Source organism: Hirundo rustica, chromosome 15 (genome assembly GCF_015227805.2).
Source record: "Hirundo rustica isolate bHirRus1 chromosome 15, bHirRus1.pri.v3, whole genome shotgun sequence".
Taxonomy (NCBI): Eukaryota; Metazoa; Chordata; class Aves; order Passeriformes; family Hirundinidae; genus Hirundo; species Hirundo rustica.
In genome coordinates this window covers 755,363-774,150 of record NC_053464.1, presented here as the reverse complement: position 1 = coordinate 774,150, position 18,788 = coordinate 755,363, and the positions used below count along the sequence as shown (strand labels likewise).

Here is an 18,788-nt window from a genome sequence, read left to right as displayed (position 1 = left end):
TTAACAGTGACTGTGAGGGTCATACTGATGGGGGTGGTGAGGAGCAAGCCCTCCAAGCATCTCCCTGAAAGTCAGGTTAACCTCAGGAAAGCATTGCAAAAGAATAATTTACTTGTGAAGGATCACCTTTTATCCTCATTTTCTGAGTTGCCTGCAGGCAGGCAGAGGCTGGAGGTCAAATGCTGGTCCCAGTGGGACTGACAGGGTGCTGCAGCCAGTCCTTAGCCTGGAGGGAGCTTTGGCAGAGGAGCCCTGGTCCCTGCAGCTCTGCTTCTGCTGCCTCATGCTGCCAGCAGGGAGCCAGCAGCATCCTGACCTACGGGAGCAGGTGGGAAAGGAGAGATCTTGTGCCTCCCCTCCTGTTGCCACACGTCTCTGGGAGATCAGTTTTCCTTCTCTTCTCAGGAGAGGCAGCTCAGCTTGTGATTACGATGAGGCTGGAGAGGTTGAGAGCAGAGCGAGGCCTGGACCCTCTCTGCTGCCACAGGCTCCAGCAAGTCCAGCCCTCTCATCTCCATTTGTTTTTCATGTCACTGTAGTGGGAGAAATTGAGCCCTCTGGGGAAGCAATGGAAGGAAAACGTTCAGACAAGACTGATGTCCGGGTTTGGCCTTTCTGGGACCAGAGCCCTCAGCTAGATCCCTTCCTCTCTGAGAGCACAGGCAACAAATAACATATAAAAGACAAATATAAAATATTGTGCTGATTTGGTGCTCTGGCCACTTCACTTTGCTGGTAGCTGATACCTCAAACAAGATTATTTCTCAGTCCATTACCCTCAGCATACTTTAATTTCTCTCAGATAGCCCAATTGCCTGATTTGTTTTGTTTTATTGTCACCATCCCTCTGGCATGGATGGCCAGGATGCCATGGCCAAGATCTGCAAAGCAGGATGGATGCCTGGGTCCCTGCTGAAGAGTGAGGAGGATGCTCTTCATCCTGCAGGATCTCCACTGGTTCTTCTCCACGGACGCACCTCTGCCTGGAAGGTGCCAGTGGATTTCCACAGCAGGCAGCTCAAGGCCCATGGATATACTGGGGGAGTTGCAGAGGTGTCCCAGTCCTTGGTATGAAAGGGAAACCTCATGGGTATCTCAGTGCAAGTCAAAACTTTCCACATCACCTGCTATTCCCATGGAATCTTAGGAAGGTTTAGGTTGGAAGGCACCTTAAAGCTCATGTCGGTCCACCCCCTGCCATGGCCAGGGACACCTTCCACCATCCCAGGCTGCTCCAAGCCCCAGTGTCCAGCCTGGCCTTGGGCACTGCCAGGGATCCAGGACCAGCCACAGCTTCTCTGGGCACCCTGTGCCAGGGCCTGCCCACCCTGCCAGGGAACAATTCCTTCCCAATATCCAGCCTAAATCTCTTGGTGTGAAGCCATTCCCCCTTATTCATCACCACACAGTACCCGTGCACTGGATTTGGAAGGTCTTTGCTCTCCCAGTCCCCTTATCCAGCATACAAAAGTATCTCAGTATGTTTCTTTTACTGGGAGTATCCATAATACTCCTGGTTTCCTACCAGTGGTCAGGTCTTCAGATATCCAGCCATGAACCTCATTCTCCATGAGCCAGTTTGGACGTGGGGAAGGGCAGTGTGGAGGAGTTGCATGTCTAGTGCAGCTCCAGCAAGGGCAGCAGCTCACTCCAGCTCTGGAATGCCAGGCTGCACTTCCCTCCATCCCCGGGAGCAGAAGGGATCACTGGTCCTGCTGCTGGTGCTTCTGGAGACACTGGGTCAGGAAACACAGAAGCATGGACTTATCCAGATAGTCCTGACAGCTGGCACTTCCAAGGTACTCCAGTGCTTTTAATCCTTCGTTGTCCTTGAGCAGTGGCAGTCACTGTTAGGCAGGTTTCCTCTGCTCTTAGATAGTTTCTTCTGGCAGAGACAATTCCACCTGCCAGGGCTTCAGGACCCTCCTGTTTATCCTCCTGGTGAGTGTCTCACAGTGCCAGGTCGATATTGGATCTGCTGGCTTGGATTCTGGCAGGATGGGCAGTGCTCTGTGGGGAGGCCAGACTGAAGGGAGTAGTCAGCCCAGGACATTGGGACAAGGAGGACCGTGTCCTTGGATGTGTTGGGACCTCTTTCCACCTTTGATGGAGTCTTCCTGCACACTGACTCTTCTCCATCCGTCATAGTCACCCTTCCTGTGTGGGCTGGATGCTTTTCAGGGAAGTTGTGAGCCCAAGTGGCCTCCACATCTGCTGAGCCTTACACCCGGTGAAGGTCATAGAGGGAAGTTATGTTCCCTTCCACTCCTGACTTCCACATTTCCTCCCTTTCTCCTCAAAATTAAACTATTCATCTATCTACCCCAGCAGTTCCCTCCCCAGGGACATTCCTCTCCCTGTCTCACTTTGCCTTTGTTGCCTTTATTTTTCTGGTAACAGGGAAGGTCAGACAGGGATGAGGATCTTCTGCCACACAGAACTGTTATGCAACATGGAGGAGAATTTTCCACATAGGCAGTGCCAGATATTGTAGATCTGATAGATTTCAGGCCATGAAAAGGCAAGGTTCATGCCTGGCTTTGTCCAAAGTGGAACTGGACACTTGGCAGCAGCTGCCAGTGTCACCCTGAGAACCTGCATATGGTCTTCACCCTGCCCACGGTGCAGAGGTTCACCCGAGCCCCCTCCAGATCTGTTCAGGGTCTGGTTTCCACCCAAGAAGTGTCCCAGCAGGGCCTGCCAGGGCTCATCAGGCAGTAACTGGGGGACAAATCTGCCTGTACTCAGAGCAGAATTCTTACTAATGGTTTCATACAGCCCCAGAATCATGGAATGGGCTTCGTTTTGCCTATCCCCGCCCTGGAGAGGCTTCAGCTCTCCTTAGCCTTCAATCATAGAATCATGGAATGATTTGAGTTGGAAGGGACCTTCAAGATCACCTCATTCCAACCCCCTGCTGTGGGCAGGGACACCTTCCACTGTCCCAGGCTGCTCCAAGCCCTGTCCATCCTGGCCTTGGACACTTCCAGGGATCCAGGAGCAGCTACAGCTGCTCTGGGCGCCCTGTGCCAGGCCATCACCTCCCTTGCAGAGAATTCTTCCCAATACCCAATCTAAATTTGCCTTCCTTCAGCCTAAAGCTGTTTCACCTTGTCCTATTACTGCCTGTCATTCCAAAAATTACCTCTGCAGCCTTCCTGCACGCTCCCTTTAGGCTTCCTAGTGGCACTCTGAGGTCTCCCAGGCGTCTTCTCCAGGCTGAACACTCCCAGCTCTCTCAGTCTGTCTCCAGGGCAGAGGGGCTTCAGCACTTGGAGCATCTTCATGGCCTCCTCTGGGATCTCTCCAACGAGTCTGTATTTTTCTTGTGTTGCATTCTTGATTTGCTGTAAAAAGCTGGTTTTTGTGAGCTTTGAAAAATGAATATATGACATTACATAGGGCTTGTTACGCATGGCCACAGAACAGCTGCTGAGATGAGCAGAGCTCTGAGGAACATCTCTTGGTGTTAGGAGGAGGGGTTCTGGCCCACTGCCCCCAAAGGAGCCACCTTGGGTGGGACTCTGGCTTGTTGAGCCGTGCTCTCCATACAAACCCTGCAGGTTTCCGAGGACTCACCTCTTCCCCTGGTCTTGCTTCTCCTCTTCACCCCCAGACTCCACGTTTAAGGTCAGAAGCCAAATTGACTTACCAGAGCTTCTGAGCTTCCCCTGCTGCAGAGAGGACTGGGGTACCTGTGGCACCTGTGGCTTCTCCTGGCCTACTGAGCAGCTGAGAGCAAGAGCTGGCCCTCCTTGTCCCTCAGCTTCTCACTCTTTAAAAGGACCGTGGCAATGCTGAGCCCCTTTTTCAGGCACTTTGGCATTCCTGCCCATGGAGAGAGACTGGAACAAGGGGATCTTTCAGGTCCTTTCCAACCCAAACCATTCCAGCATCCCCTGATTCTATGAGAGCTACTGGTGAAGGAGCTGCTGGTGAAGGAGCTGCTGTTGCTCTAGGACACCTGGCATCTGGGGTCTCGTGCCGGCCATTCCCCAGACCCGCAGCTGACTCATGGGCTTGCTCTGAGCTCCAGCATGGCAGGTCAAGTTTTCCTGGTAGGCTTTGTACATCAGCTTGTGCTGGCACTGTAGCTAAGAGCACCAAGATCAAGGTTTCTGTGCTGGAAATGGTGTCCAGAGAGGCTGAAACTTCTGCCCAGGGAGCAGGTTCTAAAAAAAGCGTCTTTTTTTCATCCCCAAACAGTGTTCACATTCCTGAGCATCTTCACTGGGGAGGGGGAGGCAGTTACTGTGGTCAGAGGCAGTGACAGGAGCAGAGGTAATCTGGGGAGATCCAGGCAGGTGTAATCTTGACCTGAATTCTTTTGGGTTTAAATGTCACTGCACCCCAGGCCTTGGGGTCGTAGGGTGCTCACTCCCCCTGTGTGCTGGAGCCATCAGCCTCTGCAAGCCTGGCCCGTGTCACAGGGCACAAGTCCTGAAGGAGTGACCCATCAGACCCAGCTGGGAGATCAGTCCCTGCTGTCCCATGCCAAGGACAGCCCCAAGGACAGAGGCACCTGGTGGGGCTGGGCTGGGGTCCCCGAGCAGCTGCTCTGCCGCAGGATCTTCCTGGGAAGCGGGACCAGGCGAGGGCGAGGGTTTGCTGGTGCAGGTCTGACATGTGCCTTGTCCCTGCCCATGTCCCATCCTCCTGCCCCATCCTCCTGCTCCATCCTCCTGCCCCATCCTCCTGCCCCATCCTCCTGCCCCATCCTCCTGCCCCATCCTCCTGCTCCATCCTCCTGCTCCATCCTCCTGCCCCATCCTCCTGCCCCATCCTCCTGCCCCATCCTCCTGCCCCATCCTCCTGCTCCATCCTCCTGCCCCATCCTCCTGCCCCATCCTCCTGCCCTATCCTCCTGTCCCATCCTCCTCTTCCATCCTCCTGCCCCATCCTCCTGCCCCATCCTCCTGCCCCATCCTCCTGCCCTATCCTCCTGTCCCATCCTCCTCTTCCATCCTCCTGCCCCATCCTCCTGCCCCATCCTCCTGCCCCATCCTCCTGCTCCATCCTCCTGCCCCATCCCCCTGCTCCATCCTCCTGCTCCATCCTCCTGCCCCATCCTCCTGTTCCATCCTCCTGCCCCATCCTCCTGCCCCATCCTCCTGTTCCATCCTCCTGCCCCATCCTCCTGCCCCATCCTCCTGCCCCATCCTCCTGCCCCATCCTCCTGCTCCATCCTCCTGCCCCATCCTCCTGTTCCATCCTCCTGCCCCATCCTCCTGCTCCATCCTCCTGCCCCATCCTCCTGCCCCATCCTCCTGCCCCATCCTTCCTGCCTGAGCCAGGCTCTGGAGCCAAGTCCTGCTGTGCCCATGGGTCTGTGCAGGCAGATGACCTGGATTGGGTTTCCTGTGCCCTGAAATCCTGCAAAGCACTCTGCCAAATCCTGGGAAGCAAGAGGTCTGCTTCTGGATATAGATAAGCTGCTGTGATATTTAGTCAGTGCTCCTGCTTTCCCTGTCTGTGTCCTGCTGCTGTCCAGCTGGGCTGTGAGGGGAACCTCAGCACTGAGCACACTCCTGGAGCTCTGTGAGTGAGGAGGTGGAATTCCCTGATCTCCTTGCAAGTGGAAGATGGATTCTGCCAAGAGATCCCATCCTCCCAGCGCAGTCCTGGCCCTGCTCTACCCTGGTCATGAGCTCTGGAAGGCTCGTGGCAGACAGGAAAGTTTTGCTTATGGAGCAGAGCTCAGCTTGGGTGAACTTCACATGAACTCGAAGTTTCTTTGGTTGTTTTCTTTCCTGATGATGCAGGCAGGTCAGGATCAGGATCCTGCACTGCACAGGGACCCATGGCTGCCTTCCTCGTGCATCAGCATGATCACCTCATCCTTCTGAAGCACAGGGACAGCTTCAGTCTCTGCTGTCCGTGACCAGGGACAGAACCCAGGGAATGGCTGTTGTGCCAGAGGAGGCTCAGGCTGGATCTCAAAAAGGTTCTTCCCCAGAGGGTGCTGGCACTGCCCAGGCTCCCCAGGGAATGGGCACGGCCCCGAGGCTGCCAGAGCTGCAGGAGTGTTTGGACAATGCTCCCAGGGATGCACAGGGTGGGATTGTTGGGTGTCTGTGCAGGGCCAGGGGTTGGACTTGTAACCATTGTGGGTCCCTTCCAGCTCTGGCTATTTCAGGATTCTCTAATTCTTGGTGTCCAGGCAGGAACACCAGCAGACACATGGAGCTGCTCCTGTGTGACACTGGGACTGTGCTGCTGTAACTTTTGCTCTCCCTGGTCCCAGGGGATGATGGGCACCCCATTGCAGCACCAGGGCTTTAGTGTCCTGCTCAAGGTCACCCAGGTGGTCTGTGAGGGAGTTGAATCCCCCTCCTCTTGATGCTTTCATGCTTCACCTGGAGATCACTCTTGCTACCTCCCTTGTCTTCACTGAGACCACAGAAATAGTGGGGTAATGGAGCAAGGGAGGCCCTCAGGGCTGAGGGCTTCTTGGATCAGTGATGGGAAGGTGTGAACACGGGGATGAGCTGGGGCATCCTAGGCCAGCATGTGGCACGGCACAGTGGGAGCAGTAGGGTTTTCCAGATCTGTGAGCACCCTGGTCCTGAGGAAGCTCTTGCAGCACGCCTAAAAAGCAGGGGGAGGAGCATGGTGGGAAGAGCTGGATGTCTGAGGAGCATGAGGGTATCCCCACCCCTCACCCCACTGCTCAGGGGATGAGGAGGGGGAGGAAGGAGGCAGCAGCACCCACCATGTGTTGGGGCCACCAGCTCTGGAGATGTTTCTCAGCCTGTTGGTGATGGAGGAGCCCAAGCTGGCTGTGTGTGGCTCGAAGGTCCTGCTTGGTGTAACTGCATGAACAGGGATGTCCCAAGGGCTTTGGGAGATCTTGGAGGTGCTGGCTCCTCTCACCCCCCTGCCACCTCCCATCTCCAGGGCCGCCTGCAGCCTTTGGCCCCTGCCACCCTTGCTTTTTGAGCTGCAGGGAAGTCATCCCTGTGAGCTGCGAGGAGGGACAAGGAGGGCACCACAGCTCACCCTTAGTAGGGCTGTACAGCCCTCCTGGTGTAAGTTTGTTTGCTCTTACCTTTGCCAAACTTTAACTGTTTGGGCTGGATTGTTCCGTGCTTTTCTGCTACAGGCTGAACTTTCTCCTTTTTTTTTTTCCTCTATTTTTCCCTATTTTCAGCAGAAGATTGGGGGAAAATGGTAGCTTTGCCAATTTCTTTTTTTTTTTCCTCCTGTCTCTTTGTTTGAAGGCTTCTGGTGTCTCCACTCTTTGAAAAAGAGACTTGGAATTTGGCAGGGATGATGCATTCCTGCTGGAACTCAACATGGATTTAGTCAAATGGTTAGCCACTAGGCAGCGTGGCTGGACGTGCCTGGAGGAGCTCTTCAGGGTCCAGCTGCTGGTGTCCCCGTTTGCAAAGGGACTCTGGCCACTCTGTCCTCCTGTACCTTTCTCTAGGGACGCCTCACCCACACAAGTCCAGGTCCAGAGTGGTGGCTGAAGGAGCTGCTTCCCAAATAGCAAGCCTCAAAAGCAGTTTATCCAAGACAATGTTGTCTTTGTCCCCATTTCCCATGCATGGCACTGGCTGTGGGGATCACCTGCACCCTCAGCAGAGAGGAGCAGAGCTCAGGCCAGCTTGGGCAGTGCCTTGAGGGGAGGAGAAACAAACGCTCCTGTCATGTGAGACCTGGGGAAGGGTGTTTGTAGATCTGCCTGTCCCATGGGTGAGCTCAGCAGCACCACATCCATGCATGGAGGGACAGAATCACAGAATCATTACAGCTGGGGAAGACCTTCGCGGCCATCAAGTCCAGGCTGAGCAGGTCCTGGTAGCTGGAGGTTTGACCTGGTGATCCTTACGGTTTTCAAAGTTGCTCTTTTATATTAGAGTGGAAACTTTTCCTAATTGCTGTCCTGGAGGCTTTGGAAATTCCTCCAAAGACTCGGTTATCTTCAGATGGGGTTTCTCTACTTGATGGCACCTCAGAGCTCTCTGCAAAGAGAGGAGTGACCCATGAGCTGGGCAAGCTCTGGTCTGATGAAGGAGCAGGCAAGTCCCACCTGGAAGGAGGCCTTGCTGGTGGTTACTGTCCCCAGTTAGTGCGGTTGCAGGAGTGCTCAGGCACTTGTAGGGTGTTCTCTCAAAATGGTGGGAAAAACTGGCTTCTCTTGGGCTGCAGGCTTTGGACCTGACCCCGTGGAGATACTGTTGTAGTTGGGTGGCAGTGAGCCACCCCCTCTGGTGCTGCTCATGAATTGGGTGGTGCTGGCATGTGACCAGCCCCAGGGCAACGTGGTGGGGTGGTCAGGGAAGATCCCGGTGGGTGCTGGGCAGGGAGCTGATCTGGAGCGAGCTGGGAGCAAATCCTGGCATGAAGCTGTGCCAGGCAAGGGCTTTGCCGGGCTGGCTCAGGCTGGTCCCGGGAGATCCCAGTGGGGATGGCTGTTCTTGGTAGCCGTGCCAGGGACAGTCTGTGGGCAGCGGCCGGCGTGCCCAGCACTGCTGGCTGGCTCCTGCTGGGTGCCTTCCAGCGGGAAGTTTGTGACTCCAGTAACACTTCCCAGCTGGGCAGCAGCTCTGGAGCCGGGTGTGTGCATTTGTCTGTTCTTCCATTGTGACTTGGCCGACGTCTCCTCCTCCCTGCCGAGATCAGTGGCTGTGGGCTCCTTTTTGTAACCCCTTTGGGTGCAGCTCTGGAAGTCTTTAGCCTAGTTTCCGTCAGAACGCTGGTCCCATCTGGTTGGATGTCTTGGGTGGGACAATGGAACGGAGGTGGGTTTCTACCAGAAGGAACATCCCAGTGATGCGCCGGAGGAGTGGGAAGTACAGGTGAGACGGAGGTGGCTGAGGATGGAGCCCAGCCATAGGCATGGGGGAGTGAGCTCAGGGGACCTCCAGAAGACCTTCTTGGGCCATTTTTCAACCATCTGATGGTTCTGGAGAAGAGGTGGTTTCCGCCGGGAGGCGCATCCCGGTGGCACGTCCTTCCGGTGGCACCAGGTGGCGCAGGAGGTTAAAGGATTCGGTTGTCTGCAGGTCTGGGTGCAAATGGTTTGCCTCCCACTGCTGTGATGAGTCTGCAGGTCTCAGCCCCCAGCACGCAGAGCTGTGCGCCCATGCCAGGCCAGCCTCAGCCCCAGGGCGAGGCAGTGGGGATGGGGCTCTCTGGAGCCCTGCATCCAGCAGAACCTGGAGCTGACCCAACCCTTGAACCCTAGTGGGGGGCCTGAGTGTGGAGCTCACCGTGCCAGGAAAAGCACAGTGATGCTCTCGGGGAGAGAGCCCTGGTGGTGTCAGGGGAGTGAGGAGACAATGCAACAATGCCCTGGGGTGAGGCCGTGACAAAACACAGGACATCCCTCTGGCACAAGGTCAAGCTCTCTTGGGCGCAGACAGGTGAGTGCTTCTTCCTGGCCCCTGGAAGGTCCCGGGCTTTTTGGTGGGGAGCAGGTACAGGGGAGCAGCCCCCAGAGCAGCTGGGACGCTGCCATCTCAGTCCCCTTCCTTCTCCCAGTGGAACAGCCTCTGGCCCCATGGGCTCTGCCAGCCCCCTGCCCTGCTCCCTCCCCAGAAGTGTGTGTCAGAACCCAAGGAAGGGGACAGGACCAGGCTTGGGTGAGTGTGACCTTACATCCCTTCTCAGCATGCCAGCTGTGCCATGGGCATCTCTGTGCTGAGCATCTACCTCCTGCTCTTGCTGGATCCAGAGTGGGCCCCTGTGAACCCACAGGGATACTTTTTCTCCCTTCTTTTGCCTTCGGTGATCTTTGATTTCAGTTGTCGTATGACTCAGCTCCTGCATTTGATCCCCTGGAGCAGGGTTTGCACACATGCAGCTGTGGCAGGAGCGCTGCTCATTCCTGGTAGGCCAGGCTGGGATAGGGTTTCCTCCTGGCAGAGGGCAGCGAGTCCCCACGGCTCATCTGCTTCCGCATGTGGAAGTCTGATTTAACCAGGGTGGTGTTAGTGCCTTGAAGGTGTCTCCCAGAGCTCTGCTGACCTGCTCCAGCATCTGGGTTTGTGAGACCCTGGCAGGATGGGAGAGGAGCAGGGCAGATGCTCTCTGGTCTCTCCGTCTGCCTGCCCACCCATCCCTACCTGTGAAGGTCTGGCTGGTTGCTGGGGCTGGAAGCATCAGGCACATTCAGGTGTGGGGCTAAACGCTGGTTCTGGCAGTGGGTGTGGGACATGGTCAGTAGGACGTGATACCATACAGTTCCCATGAAGGGCAGTCTGGGCACTGACCTTTAGGTCCCGCCCGTTCCAGCTGCCTGTTCTCTGCGAGCAGCTCTGGTGTGGAGCAGCTCCTGACTCAGCAAGGAGCAGCCAGCAGTGGTTCTGAGCTCCCTCCGGGGTGCTGGGCTCCCTTTCTTAGGGGGTCAGGCAAGCACAAGGTCACAAGCCTCTGCAGAGGTTTGCAGGGAACAGGGGTTTACATTGTGCAGGGATTTGCTGGGCACAGATATTTGTAGAACATGGGTTGTCAGGGGACAGGGGTTTTCAGGGGACAGGGGTTTTCAGGGGACAGGGATTTGCAGGGGACAGGGATTTGCAGGGGTTTGCAGGGGCAGGAGTTCACAGGGAATAGAAGTTTGCAGGGGACAGGGATTTGCATGCAGGGTGGCTGCAAGCTCCCACCAAGCCAGGCCCCAGGGCTGTGCGCTTGGCTTTTGGCACCGGAGTTCTGGCTCTCTCTGCCTCCTCCCTGACAGTGCCAGGGTTTTTGGGTGGTCACAGGGCTGTGATCGCAACCAGCACTGCCTGTTGTGTTGCGGGTACCTGGCACCGGGCTGACCGCACTGGGCTTCCCCAGGAACTTAGATCATGACTCGGGGCAGCCTGTCCTGCTCTGTCCTGTCTCCATCAGGTTCCAGTTAAAACCAAATGCATTCTCCAGCCTAAGCTGCACAGCCGTTTGAGCCCTTCCAAAAATGAAACAAATACCCACGGACTGCAATTCGAATTGCAGCTCAATTAGGGCTTGTTCCCAATGCGATCGTAAAACCTCCAGTACGAAAACAAACAACCCAACCAAACCACATCCAAGCCTGACAGCATCCTCTGGAATGCCTTTAAAATAACAAGGAGGGCAGAGGAAGATGAAAGCAGTGTGGCCAGTGGGAAGGAGGCTCTTTGGCCCTGAGGGGCAGCCCGGAGGTGGGCTGAGCAGGTTTGGGCAGGGCACTTCGGGATGGGGAGAGCACACAAGTGACGGATGGGATGGAGACGGGCTCCGTGGGTACCACGGACGTGTGGGCCAGCGTGGAAGTGATGAGCGCGACAGAAATGGGGCAGCCTGGGGCCCAGGGCTGGGCTGTTCGCAGCAGGATTTCACAGGGCAAGGAAGAGGAAGCTGTAGAGGTGGTTTGGAGCTTTGGTTGTTCTCGGAGAGGCTTCGATGTGCGAGCAGGGCGGGGGGAGCGCGGGGCCGGGGCCGGTCCCGGCGGCTGGAATGCGTGTCCCGCGTAACCCTGGCTTGCACCGCGTCCAGCCAGTCTGGTGCCGCGGTTCGGGTTTCACGGCGGACTTTAAACCCGGCCATATTTAGCGTGAGCCTCGCTGGCCTGTCAGGGAGGGGATAGCCGCAGCACAACTAATAAAAAAAGCCAAACAAAAACAATGTAATTAAAGAGACTCAGCACTGTGTGTTCCCATAGCAAGAACATTTACCCAAGACTTCCTTGCTCAGATACTTAATGTCAAGCAGCAATTAAAGGCTGGCTCTGTGGCGAGGCGGCGAGGAAGGTTTGCCCTGGCCGGGAGATAGGAGCCCAGGGCTGAGCCATCCCCGGGGCCGACGGGGAGGGACCCGCGGCTTTTGGCACTGGGAGGTGCCCCAGGGACGTGCGGGTCACACAGGGATGCTGCATCCCGAGCGGCAGCTTCCCAACGCCTCCAGTCAGAGATGCCCTCAGTCCGTAATGCACAGACACACTCAGCTCCATCCCCGCAGAAGTTTGGCAGCACAGAAGCAGAAAAGTGGATTTTTCTGTGGATTTTCTAGGCAGGAACCTCGGGGCAGGACACACAGGAGCTCTGCTGGGGTAAATCCTTGTGAAAACAGTAAAATAAGCAGAGCTCGGCTGGGTGCAGAAGCTTCCAGCATCTCTTTCCTGACCTAGATCTGTGGATGAAGACTGTGTGAGCCTCTGAAATGTTGAATCTCCTCCTTCAAGGGATGGTTTGGGGTGCCTGCAGCCAGGCTAGGATGCCAGGAGCCAGGCTGTGCCCGCTGGTGCCCCCTTCACTGCAGCCCAAGGTGGGCAGCATCCCCCGCCTTGGCTGCTGAGCCGGTGCCGTGTCTCTCAGCACAGTCCCCAGGGAGAGGTGTCCCCATGCCCTGGCAGTGCTGCCTGAGGTGTGTGTGCAGGAGGACCCCTGCGTGGCACGGCTGGCACGGTGGCACTTGGTGGTGGCAGTGTCTGCCCGACAGCGTTCCCGACCGTGATGGCAGATGTCACAGGGACGCTGCACATGGAGCTCTGATTTGGAGTACATTTTAATGGGCATTGAACCACAAGATCCTTCTGGTCTCACTTTTAAGCAGTGACCAGGAGGTCTAATTAATAAAAATGAAGAAAAGCAAGAAGAGGCAGCATTATTGTGTTGCAGCAGAGTTTGCTCAAGCGTCTCCACTCCCTTCCTCCCCAAAGGCACTGCTGGGCCTGCAGCAGTGGGGTGTTTTATGGGACACTGTCAGCGAGTGATCTACTTGGTTGGCTCTGAATGTCTCTCAGAGTCCTGAAGTCTCCGTCTTCCCCTAATTCAGCCTGTGATTTAAGAGGGAGATGCAGTGGGGATGAGACATTTGGGCAGGCTCCTTCGTGCCGTGCCAGGGTACATGGCTGTGCCTCAGGAGGACGCTGCCTGCTCCCAGCCAGCCCTGTGTGAGTCCCTTCTGCCACGGCTGAGGGAGGACTGTACCAGGGGGCTGGGGGTCTTTGCCACGTGCTCCCAAAGGGTGAAAACCCTTCTGATTTGGGGAGTAGCCTGGATGGGTCAGCAGGAATGATGGGAGGGGAAATGCTTCAAGGGGGAATGCTCCTCTTCATCCCCTGAAGCGGTGCAGGGCACTGGGCATTGCTGGATATTGCAGATGTCACCCAGGATGTGCTGCTGGGAGTCAGCTTTCCATTGCAGAGCCGGGCTGCACCTGGGTGGGCTGTGTGTCCACAGGGCTGTTCTCTGCTGCCACGAGCCATGAGCTCCTTGAGCAGCACAGACACACGTGGTGTGCCCAGGGACAGCAGGGACAATGTGTGGCCATTGGTGCTCAGGAAGTTCTGCACTGACCCAGGGCCTGACGCCACGCTGAGCTCCTCCGTGCATTGGGGTTTAACAGCACTGGGTTTCTGGAGCTCCAACAAAAATGTCCTGGCAGGAACAGCATCTATATAAGTTACTAGTTATTGCTAAACAAAGGAGGCATGCTCGCTTCGGCTCCACTCAAAACAAAACCCAGCAGGTTTGCCAAGTGGGGAGAAAAGAGAAAAGCTGGAGGAAGCAAACAAACAAACAAGCAAACAAACAAACAAACAAAGTCTGCTTTGGTGCCTTTCCCTGGGCCCATGTTTCAATAAGCAAGTGCATTTTCTAGGCACACAGATGTTTCCATGGAGCGGGAGTGTTTGGCTCCATGTCTACACAGCCAAATCACTGCATAGCACCTAAGTGCCCTGGGGGTCTGCACAGCCCAGGGTGGGTAACTGCTGTGCCTGCTGCTCCATGAGCCCTGCTGCCTTGCAGGGATGCCAATCATAGCATTTGGTGTTAGTTCTGAGCGTGCTTTTTGGTGGGTTATGAAATCCCACTCTTTGGAAGGGCTCCCCTACTCATGTTCCATTTTTAATCCAGCCTCTATTTTGCCAGTCATGAAAAATTGCTTATGCTTGGGCAAAAGGAGTGGAAAATCCAAATGCATCAGCAGCTCCTCTTCATGCTGGACGTGGCACTTCTTGTTCCTGTCCCCTTGGCTGTAGGGGAGCTGTTCTGAGTGTTGGTCTCTGCTGTAGAGTGTTGGTGTCCCGGTGTCCATGGCCATACTGTGAATTCCTGATGCACAGGGGTGAGCATGGCCCTGGATGTGGGTCAGGCCAAGTGTGTTCAGGTGTGGAGAGGCCTCTCACACTCAGATTTTTCTCTCAGGAAATACCTGTATGTTGATTTTGCCACCTGATCTTGTAGGATCATACAGCTGTGAAACAGCTCAAGTTGGGAGCGATCTTAAAGCCCATCCAGTGCCAATCCCTTGCCATGGGCAGGGACACCTTCCACTGTCCCAGGTTGCTCCAGGCCCCATCCAGCCTGGACTTGGCACTGCCAGGGATCCAGGGGCAGCCACAGCTGCTCTGGGCACCCTGTGCCAGGCCCTGCCCACCCTCCCAGGGAACAATTCCTGCCCAATCTCCCATCCAGCCCTGCCCTCTGGCACTGGAAGCCATTCCCTGTGTCCTGTCCCTCCAGGCCTCTGTCCCAAGTCCCTCTGCAGCTCTCCTGGAGCCCCTTTAGGCCCTGGCAGGGGCTCTGAGCTCTCCCTGGAGCCTTCTCTTCTCCAGTTGAGCACCCCCAGCTCTCCCAGCCTGGCTCCAGCACAGAGGGGCTCCAGCCCTTGGAGCATCTCTGTGGCCTCCTCTGGACTCTCTTTCCCGTGCTGGGGGCCCAGATCTGGAGGCAGCTTTGCAGGTGGGGCCTCACCTGATCAGGGCAGAGGGGCAGATCTGCCCCCTTGCCCTGCTGCCCATGCTTGGTGCTGGTCACCTCTTGCTGCGAGTTCCTGGCTGGGTTGAGCTTGGCTGGATTGGGTTGTCTCTCCCTGATAAGTGGTTTTTAGGCTTCTCCTGTCCTTTGCCGGTTCCATCCTTGGATATCCCTGGGGACTGAATTGGAGCATGGTTCAGGAGAGCAGCCCTGGCATCTTGTGCTCACACACCACTGGCATCCATATGGCTGAGAGGCTTCAGCCAACTCTGCAAGCGCCCAGTCCCACTTCTGCTCCCAATACCAACCCTTGTTCTTTGAAAGCCATCAGCACCTTTCATCCTCCATCCTTCAGGCTCCCTTTTCCTCATGCACAGAGCCCTGCTACTTCCTCGTTTGCTGCATCAGGCTGGAAATGGTGGGAGCAGCTCCCTGGAGTGACAGCCAAGCACACTGACCCCAGGGACTGGAGCATAGTGCTGAGCTCATGTCAGCTGCTGTGCCTGGAGCCTGCTCTCTCACTGCCACCTTGGGCAGGCACCCGGGAGTTTTTCCTCACTGCAGCCAGCCTGGGGGGCAGCAGGGAGCAGGCAGCCTCGGGGTGTGGCTGGAAGGTCACTGCCCCAAGCAGCAGCACTGCTGGCACATGAGCGGTTCCCAGCCCAGGCCACCGTGGTCCCCACCAGCTGCATCGTAGAATCATGGACTGCTCTGGGTTGGAAAGGATCATTTATTGCATCTTAAAGGTCATTTATCTCATCCCACCCCCTGCCATGGGCAGGGACACCTTCTACTATCCCAGGTTGCTCCAAGCCCCATCTAACCTGGCCTGGAACACTTCCAGGGGTCCAGGGGCAGCCACAGCTTCTCTGGGCACCCTGTGCCAGGGCCTGCCCACCCTCATGATAAAAGATTTCTTCCCAGGCCTGGTGACCCTGCCTGTCCAGGTACCCGCTGAGCTGGGCAGGGCTCTCCCAGCCCGCCTGGGCTCTGTCATGGGGCACAGCAGCCCCCAGCAGGGTCTGTCAGGGACTGGTTCTCTGCTGGAGACTCAGAGGGGCTACGCCCTTCAACAAAATGCACTTAAAATCAAGGAATTGCAACAATTATTAACACTTTTTACTAGGACAAGATCTGCAGTGTTGCAAACATTAACATTCAAAACACCACATTATGAACTACCCAGTGGATTTGCTTGGGTTCGATGCTGGAGGAAGGGAAAAAATGCAGGTGCCTTATGCTCATCCATCCTGATGTGCTTTTTAAGAAAAGAAAACCACCTCTATTGCATTGGCCGCCTGAGACAGAATCATACTTAGAATCACTAAGGCTGGAAAAAACGCGATCATCAAATCCAACAATTAACCCAGCACTGCCAAGGCCACCACTAAACAATGTCCCCAAGTGCCACATTCACACAGCTTCTAAATCTCTCAAGGGATGGTGACTCCACCATTGCCCTGCACAGCTGTGCCTGTGCCTGACCGCCCTTTCAGGAAAGAAATCCAACCTAAACCTCCCCTGGCACAGCTTGAGGCCATTTCCCCTTGTCCTGTCCCTGTTCCATGGGAGCAGAGCCCGACCCCCCCCGGCTGTCCCCTCCTGTCAGGGAGCTGTGCAGAGCCACCAGGGCCCCCTGAGCCTCCTTTTCTCCAGGCTGAGCCCCTTCCCCAGCTCCCTCAGCCTCTCCTGGTGCTCCAGCCCCTTCCCCAGCTCTGTTCCCTTCCCTGGACATGCTCCAGTCCCTCAAGGTTTTTCTCGTCATGAGAGGCCCAGAACTGACCCCAGATGGATATGACCAGCCCCAGCTCATCTTTCCAGAGAACCTCAGCCTCTTCCATGGAGAGGGTGATGGAGAGGCTGGTGTGTGGGTTTATGGCACTGCAAACCTGATGTCCACATCGCTTCCCTGATGGTCACAGACACATCCCCCATGGCCAGAGACCTGAAGTGCTGGGGCAGGCGAAGCACCTCTCCCCTGCTTGCAGACTGTAGGACAATAATTAACAACAAGAACCAATTGTGACTGGGATAAATTTAGTTTGGCTGCACTGAGATTCTTCAGAGGAGGTGGGAGCTCCTCCCACACCTCCTTGCAGGATGAGGCTTTGCCATGGGTGAGCTGGTGTTGGCTGGTTGGCCTCTGAGGGCAGGACATCTGTAGGTGTTGTTTTCAGCTATCACTTGCTCCAGGGCAAAGCTTAGCTCTAGATAAATCAAGAGCATTTCACTGAGTCCAGATGACTCACAACCACAGAGCAAGAAACTCCTTTATCTTGGGGGCAGCTGGTTTAATAGACATAGATGTTCACTCCTGAGCACTGAATAATTTCCATCTCTTTACTTGTCATTAAAAGCAAATCAGAGGAAGGAAAACAGTGAGAAATTTCTCTCTGTTTCTGCCATCTCTGAGAGAGCTTCCTCCTAGCTGTGCAGTCTGCCTGCACTGGGTCATTTGCCATGTATTTTAATTGGCAGAACAAAGGACTTTCTCTCCAAAGCACCACTCCATTTTAAAGCCTGATTCTGCAGGCATCAATGGAGCAGGGATCTGTTACAACACGGTCTGCTCCAGCTTCTGTAGAGGGAAGAGCATTCTGTGTGGGAGAGCATTGTTGCCTCCTTTGAAGAAGGGGAGCTGCAGCTGAATTTACACATCTTGTTGATAAGCCTGCTTGAAGAGCCACCTTCACCTCTGAGCAGCAGCTGGAGGTGGAGAGGAAAGAGAACTTGGGCAGCAGTGAACTCTTAAACACAAGAGAAAGGGCAAGGTTTTTCTGGAGAGCCTCTCGAGTCAGTTCTCTTTCCTAAATATGCCAGGCAGTGCTTTGCATCTCCAGCTTCCCCTGAGGGTCAGGACTTGCCTTTCCTGTCTCTTCCTGCCAGAACAGCTCTGCCTGCTCAGGCATAGGTGGCTGTCCTCTCATCTCTGTGCACCAGTGACAGCAGAGCTGTGCTGCTGTCCTGCTCCTGTGCCCTGTGGGATCCTGTCCCTGCCCTCTGCAGAAGGCTGTGTGTGCTGTATGTGAGCCCTTGGCACGAGGAGCCCTCAGGAGAGGCCGTGCCAGGAGCTGCTCCCTGTCCATGAAGGCACGGTGTGCACGGGCTGAGGAATTCATGTCCAGAGCCAGGCAGGTCCCACAGACCCCAGGACTGGTTTTCCTGCCCTTCTTTGCATTGTGCAGGTCTCTCCCACCATGGTGACATGCTCCTGCGTGCTGATCCCTTCCTCTCCGTTGGAGTCCTAGAAACTTAGGGTTTGGCTATCCCACACCCCCCAACCAGAACCAGTAGGAGTCTGCTGTGCAAAACTCACCCACTCCCATGTGGCTGCTCAGGGGTATTTTGCCACCTGAAGTGACAAAAAACCTGTCTGCTTTTGCAAATGTTCCTTTGGTTGTTGTGGTTGGTACTCAGTGTCTGGTCTGTGAAGCCCTGTGTTCAGATAATGCCCATTCCTGGAGTAACGCAGGGCAGCAACTTGACACCGTGACTTGGGCCACACTGGAGACTTCTAAATCCACCAGCTGAAGCTGCTGAGATGAATGATTGCCAGCAGCCAACCTCCTCAGCATTTTCCACTCTTAAATATCACAGTAATAAAAGGTAAAATCATTAAAGTCCTTCTGCAGCTCACTGTGCCTCATCTGAAATGAGGGCGACAAAGAGCACAGAGCAAGGGGTTATTAATATCCTGTCTCATGATGATGGCTTTATAAACATCCTTACCACAGGCACAGCCTCACTGGAGTGTTTTGGCATAACCTTCAGCCAAATGTCATGCTTTTATCACACTTGATATTTAACCAATAAAGCAAGGGGGGGAAGACTTTGCCCCTATATCTCTGATCTTATACACAGGGGGATGGGGTCAAAACCGAGAGGAACTGTGTTGAGTGTAGCCATGCTAAACGCTCCTTAGACCTGATGCTCCTCTCTGGGAACTGTGCCAAAGCTCTAGCAAGAAGGGGATCAGATATTTGACGCACTGGAAACCCTCCATGCCATAGGGGATGACTCATGGACAAAAGCTCCACACAGCACCAAGGCCACGTTCACAGCAAAGCAGGGGATTTTGACTGGTGGGATGAGGTATTGATGGAGTCAGGAGGGTCC

General features: G+C 55.4%; 1 protein-coding gene across 10 annotated transcripts in view; it reads left to right on the top strand.

The window, feature by feature from the left end:
• LOC120759782 (ankyrin repeat and fibronectin type-III domain-containing protein 1-like) overlaps positions 1-18,788 on the top strand; it is a 243,601-nt gene that overhangs the window by 207,487 nt on the left and 17,326 nt on the right. The window lies entirely within an intron of this gene.